Genomic DNA, 6,279 nt, shown 5'->3' with positions numbered 1-6,279 from the left:
CATACACAGCTATATACACATATACTGCACATACACAGCTATATACACACACACTGCACATACACAGCTATATACACATATACTGCACATACACAGCTATATACACATATACTGCACATACACAGCTATATACACATATACTGCACATACACAGCTATATACACACACACTGCACATACACAGCTATATACACATATACTGCACATACACAGCTATATACACACACACTGCACATACACAGCTATATACACACACACTGCACATACACAGCTATATACACATATACTGCACATACACAGCTATATACACATATACTGCACATACACATCTATATACACATATACTGCACATACACAGCTATATACACATATACTGAACATACACAGCTATATACACATATACTGCACATACACAGCTATATACACACACACTGCACATACACAGCTATATACACATATACTGCACATACACAGCTATATACACACACACTGCACATACACAGCTATATACACATATACTGCACATACACAGCTATATACACATATACTGCACATACACAGCTATATACACACACACTGCACATACACATCTATATACATAGTATAGCTTCACATTTTTATATGGGACGTTGTTTCCTTGCACTTATTTCTGCAGCTTTTGCACATTTGTGGTTTTGCTTCATAGACATTCAGCGCAGTCCTAGTTACTAGTAGGGTACGCTCCATTGTTTTTCTTTTGCATTATTACACAGTATATCTCTATGTGTGACATCCTGCCCCAATGTCTCCGCTTATTTCTCATTTACACGCATCAGGTGTAATTTACATTGTAACAAACCCTCTCCTGTCATATTTGCTTTCTCCTGTAGGAGGAGACTGTGGCAGTCTTATGAACATCTATGGACCTTTACCTGTCCCCTTGGCCCGAAAGTACATTGCAGAAACAGTCCTGGCTGTGGAATACCTGCACAGCTTTGGTGTGGTGCACCGAGACCTGAAGCCTGAGAAGTAAGTGCCCCCTCTAGGAGATTGTCATAAAGTCTATGGGTTATTACTTGGGGCTGACACCGTCTGTTTTTTCACAGCCTCCTGGTATCGGCATCTGGTCATATTAAAGTCACGGACTTCGGACTTTCCAAACTCGGCCTCATGAGACCAACATCAGAAACCTACAAGGCTCCAACCGAGGACGTCACCAGAGAGTTCCGTGATGATGAGGTCGGCTTTACTTACAGGATCTTGTTCTTTACTCTTCTCATCTATTTCTTCTTCTCTGATATCTTCTCATCTAGAAAACGTTTTCCTCTGATGTTATTCGTCACAATTATTTTCTCAGCTCCTCATCTCCTTCTTCTGTTGCTTTCCAGATTGCTGGCTCCCCTGAATACATCGCCCCTGAAGTCATCTTACAGGAAGGCTATGGGCGGCCTGTGGACTGGTGGTCGGTAGGGATCATCCTACACGAATTCCTTCTATTCCGTGTACCATTTCATGGGGATTCCAAATATGACACTTACTGCAGTATATTAAGGGGTAAGTAAAATAATCTGAATGCGGAGTGGTGTCATTGTTATTTGCTTAGATTGGTTCTGTGGTTTAGTTACTTGTTGTGTTAATCCAAAAGATTTTTGTTTTAATAAAGTAAATGAAGAGGTTTTATTTTCTGTAACATTTTCTTTTAATATAACAGATGAGATAACTTGGACATTTGATAATCGCACTCCTCCACCTGATGCTCAGGACATCATCACTGAGCTGCTCAGAAAAGATCCGGCACATAGACTTGGGACAGGTAATGTATATAATAGTATTAATAATGAATTATTACACATCTGTGAGCAGACAAATGATCACACCCCTGAGGATCAGCACTGAGGTTTTCTGCTTTACTTTCAGCAACTTTTCTTCACATCAGCTCTGTTACGTCTTTAGTTCAGAGTAACATAAACTGTTCAGATATGGAGCTGTCTATCTGATAATGTCTAGATCACTTTTTATTGTCTTCCTTTCCCAGGAGGAGCGAAAGAGATCAAAATGCATCCATTCCTATGTGGCATAGACTTTGACAGTCTTCTAAGTAAAGAGCCACATTTCATTCCTAACTTTGAGTCAGAAGAGGACACTGGCTACTTTGACCGTAAGTAGAAGGAGACGTCATCTGCAGAAAGCTTTTGTGTGTCTTGTCTTTCATATTTTGTGACAATCAGTCCCAATCATTTTTAGTGATAAAATGGTGACTTTCCGTGATCGGGTCTCATACTAATAATCTCTAATAACACTTGTGCTTTTCAGCTCAATGTAGCAATTACGAACTTATTGATTCAGATGAGGGGGACACAAGCGAGGATAATAACTGGCCAGAAAGCCTGAACTTTATATCATCGTCTCAAAGGCTTTCTAAAGTAAGTGTGACCGGTAAGATCTATAAAACTTATAATTAAAATAAAGTTTAAATATATATTTATTTTATTTTTCTCTATGTTTTAGCTCTGTTCCACCAATACCAGGGTGATGAACGATGAAGAACTGAAGCCACCTCCAGTGTATTCCCCAGAGAGTGCAAAACACTCAGACATGTGAGTAAATTATTATTATCGGGTTTGGATCTGATATATCAGAAGATCAACTGTAAGATAAGTGTAACTCAGCACTATATCCAGCGCCACCACCCCATGATTGATGATCACTGTGGTTCTGGCTTGTGATAACGCCGGCGATAACAGCCGATCATTGCAACCAGTCAATCATTTCCAGTTCATTACAGGCCAATATTACTAGCGATTCTCCATTCTTAGTGATAGAAGTGGGTCCTGAGCAGGGTGCCTCCTCCATGTTATCCAAATGTCCTAACCGGCCTTGCAGACGGGTGTTCGTCCATTTTGTATTGTTTTCGCTTGTAATTTATGTTTTTCTTCTACCAAACAGGCAGCAAGAATCTTCCCCTTCTAAACCTGATGGAGACAAGCAGTGTTTCACTGCTAATTACAGCGAGTCCTCCCCATTGTCAGGTGTGTACAGGTCTATATGACATCCTATCACAGTTTGTGGTCAAAACATGTAATGTGAACGTGCACATAAAGGATCAGAAAATTACTACTTTTTTCTCCCTATAAAGCGATGAGCAGTTCATTCTGTAAAAATCTCCATTCTTTTATGCGTTAAAAGTTCTAAGGGGCCGTTCAGTCTTCTGCCAAACTGACCCGAATCCTGCGCCCACGGCCCCATATGGCCCATACTGACCCCTTTATGGCCTCAATGTTACACTGAGGTTTTTGTAACTGATTATAAGGCAACACTGCGGCACATTACAAGTAATGTCATGGTAAGAAGGGACATAGCTCCTTGTCGAGACCCCACATGGCAGGTTTCATATTAATCAGTTCTCTGGGTAATCTAATTCTCACCCCTCTGCTGATGTTATGTATGTGTGACATATTTCCCCCATTATGGGACAATAATCGATTACCAGGGCTACAAGCCACGAGAATAACACCATCCTATAGAACCATACAAAGCTCATCTCTTAGGAGTTTATAATCAACATCTTTTTCTTGTTTTTTATTCGAATTTCCAGTTCAGGGGAAAAGAAAACCGAAAAAACAACAAAAACCAGAGAGAGAAGAAGAAGGGGAAAGGAGAAGAGGTGAGTGTGACAATAAGCCCCATGTTGTGTGGTGTCGGCCGTGGAGCAGATCAGTCAGTGGTGGGATTGTCACATGTATGATGGCGGACAATCCCCCCGTACCTGTGTATGGATGATTCCTCTGCCGTCCGGCCACAGTGACTGCACAGCCGTGTCCTCTGATATGGAGTCCTGTTACTGACATCAGTGTTACGTCTCTTCTCATAGGTTCTCTCTTCCGCCGGGTGATCTCATCCTGCCGGCGTGGACTATCCAGGGCTGCTCACTCCATCCGAGAAAGCTGCTTATTTGGTGTCTGTCACCGCGGCTCCATAAACATCGCGAGGGCAGAAAACCGCCACGTCTAGCACCCTGAGGAAAGTACAGCACATCCACCATCAATGCTGTACCTGTATGGAAGGACTGGCACCATCTACATGTGGCCTCCTGACCAGCAAGGAACATCTGCTGAAGAAGGAGGTTCCTCCAAGAACATCTCCTCGTCCTTCCATGCAATTCTTAATTTAAAAATAAAACTTTTAAATTGATTAATGTCCCTTTGTATTTAATAGAGTCCTCCTGACATTTATGGGGTGTCAGTTGTTTACGACATACATGTCTGATGGGTGGGCTACAAACAGGAGAACATCTGTTCCATGTGTCCCAGTAATCCTCCAGACTTCGGCCAAAAGTGGAGGAGAGGACCAGTGATTCTGTTACACCTAAAAATGATGGTCAATGTAGGAAAAACATGTTCTGATCCATAGATTTTATCCATAGACTCGGACCCTTTTACCTAAATGTGGCTCGACCTAAGTTTTATGCACAGGAACCAATTGGATTCGGTGCTGGGCGTCCTGGGGAGTCCAGGGGTCAATCCCCACTGTGACATAATAAGACCTTCTGTATTCTAGAGACCACCCTTCTCACCAGGGCTGTGGGGTCAGTAAGACAATCTCCACCTATAATAATGACTAATAGAAAATAATTGTGAATATTCAGCAATTTTTGCAGGAAAATCTTTAATATTACACAAGGTATCCCCTGATCCACCGCAGGGAGACAGCTGAGTTCATTTGTACTAGGTATGTACAGCACCGTTGGTTCCAGCATTCAGATGAATACAATTTTGTTAGCAGTCCTCCAGCTCCCACTCCATGGTAATGACTATGATAGGGTCCTCTGGCAAGGTGGAAATGTTGCGGGAGCAACATCCCGAATCTGCCCCTCTCCTGTGCCCGTCCGGAGTGATGTTCCAGCCGGAAGCGCTGTTGGTGAGTGGGGGATGTGAACAATTGTATTTATTTTTAGTTTTTCATTAATTTTTATTCAAATAAGAATGGTAAAATGGGACAGTAAAAAAAGGAAGGAAAAGAGGGGAGAATTAAATACTCAGTGTGGACAGTACTATATAAAAAAAAATTCATAAAAGCACTATGAAATTAATCCCCAAGGATTTTATAACCCCAGTTGGGGGATTAAAATGTGCTATCTGGGGAACAGGCATCAATGTCACCCATCGCTGTATATGTATGAGAGTGCCATTGAAACAAGACGGAATTGGTATGCAGTTGTTAAAAATTGTTATATGCCTAACTCTAAAAAATGAATATTGTATATATATGTACATACAGTTGGGTAACTATAGTCTGATGGGCCCGGGACCGCGCCCCCCCCCACATCCTGAATAAATATATACAGTGGGTACGGAAAGTATTCAGACCCCTTTAAATGTTTCACTCTTTGTTTCATTGCAGCCATTTTGTAAATTCTAAAAAGTTCATTCTTTTTTCTCATTAAAGTACACTCTGCACCCCATCTTGACTGAAAAAAACAGAAATATAGAAATTTTTGCAAATTTATTAAAAAAGAAAAAAACTGAAATATCACAAGATCATAAGAATTCAGACCCTTTGCTCAGACACTCATATTTAAGTCTCACGCTGTCCATTACATTGTGATCCTCCTTGAGATGGTTCTACTCCTTCATTGTGTCCAGCTGTGTTTAATTAAACTGATAGTGTGGCACCCCAGGGGTCTGGTTTCCACAGTAACAGCAATGTTATGTCTGAGAGCAGGTGGGAGGTCTCTTGGTCAGGAATCCTATGCATGCCACACCTCCTGCCCAGTCCTGGGAGGGGAAGAACTTCCCCTATATAAACCTGGGGCTGAGGCAGGGTTAGAGAGTTCAGAGGGAGAGTTCAGCCAGGAGGGCTGACAGGGAGCTGTGGCTCCAGCTGGGCCCAGCTCCTGGTCCATGCCAGGAGTAGAGAAGAAGTAGAGACAGAGAAGAGAAGCAGATATAGGAAAGAACATCAGGAGCTCTGTGGGAGCAGTGCTACAAGGAGTCAGGGGCTGGCAGCTGCAGAGCTCGCCCTGACTGAGAAGTTATCACCGGACCCGGAGTCCGAGGCTGTGGGGACTAACTCCTATCCAGCAGCAGAAACCGAACGGCAGGGGATTGCAGGTCCTCTGGCCAAGAAACCCGAAGGCACGGTCACACGCGTGGGACCAGCACCGCCGTCGTGGAGCGGAAGCTACTAGAAGGCCCCGAGTCACCGGCCATACGGGTGAGCCCCACCCGGTACACTCAGGGACGTGGGCTACTTATACCCGCTTCTAGCAAGGTAGCCAGAAGAGTATCGTTAGTTTGGGAGG

The sequence above is a fragment of the Phyllobates terribilis genome, unplaced genomic scaffold (genome assembly GCF_046119375.1).
Source record: "Phyllobates terribilis strain yellow unplaced genomic scaffold, ASM4611937v1 Scaffold_81__1_contigs__length_6697587, whole genome shotgun sequence".
Lineage (NCBI taxonomy): Eukaryota > Metazoa > Chordata > Amphibia > Anura > Dendrobatidae > Phyllobates > Phyllobates terribilis.
Note: the sequence above shows the minus strand (reverse complement) of the source record.